The sequence below is a fragment of the Bactrocera dorsalis genome, chromosome 6, assembly GCF_023373825.1.
Source record: "Bactrocera dorsalis isolate Fly_Bdor chromosome 6, ASM2337382v1, whole genome shotgun sequence".
In the NCBI taxonomy this organism is placed as follows: domain Eukaryota; kingdom Metazoa; phylum Arthropoda; class Insecta; order Diptera; family Tephritidae; genus Bactrocera; species Bactrocera dorsalis.
Genome location: NC_064308.1, coordinates 13480020 through 13480929, shown reverse-complemented (window position 1 = coordinate 13480929; position 910 = coordinate 13480020). Strand labels below are relative to the sequence as shown.

At 34.3% G+C, this 910-nt stretch overlaps 1 pseudogene; it reads left to right on the top strand.

The window, feature by feature from the left end:
* Positions 1–371: 371 nt before the first annotated feature.
* Positions 372–501, top strand: LOC125779841 (small nucleolar RNA U3; annotated as a pseudogene).
* The last annotated feature ends 409 nt before the right edge of the window (positions 502–910 follow it).

Below are 910 nucleotides of genomic sequence, written 5' to 3'. Positions count from 1 at the left end.
CTTCCATATAAAAGTAACGCAAAGTTGCGCAACCTCGCTCCATCCATATGAATGTAACGCAACCTTGTCTGCGAAGATGTGCGAGCAGCAAGCGAAGCGGTGACAATCGGCGATCGTTTGTTCGTTTCTTTCGGCACAGCTCGGCCGACACAACAACACAACACAATGTTCCATGCTTATGATGTTGTTGTTTTTGTATAACAATGTTTCAATTTTTGGTTGGTGACATATTCACATGTGTGCGCATATGTATGTTTGTATGCTTGTGCATTATTGAAGTTATACTTCTTTTTCTTTCGTTTGTCTTTCATTTCTGCGAATTCTCAACTATTTTACGTATGTTTTGGTTGAAATACTCTGCGTTGGCCTTTCAGAATCACACAGAATCATTTCTGTGGTTTTTGAAACTGACCCACGAGGACGAGGTATATGGTTTTATCTGGGAGCGTGAGATTTAAGAAAATCGCTCGCTTACAAGGGATAAAATGACTTCTGAGTGGCGATTTTAATGAATAAATTCACAGAATCATTTCTGTGCTTTTAGAAATCAATACTAATAAATATTTTTTTCTTACTAATAGAAAATAAATTTATCACAGCAATATACATAAACATATACATAATATTGCTGCGATAAATTTAATTTCTATTAGTAAGCAAAAAATTAATAATAAATTTATTAAGACTTATACTTCTCAGGGCATCACAGCAATGTTATGCATATGTATATACATATTATGCATATGTATTGCTGTGATAAATTTATTGCGAAAGCAAATGTTCTACAAAGTATGTATATTCTATACTTAAACAAAATTATTGGAACCCATCGTATGTTTCTTGCATTCATAACCACATCATACTTAAGTCAGCGCAACCTAATTGTCAATGGTGGTGTTGATGGTAAGCG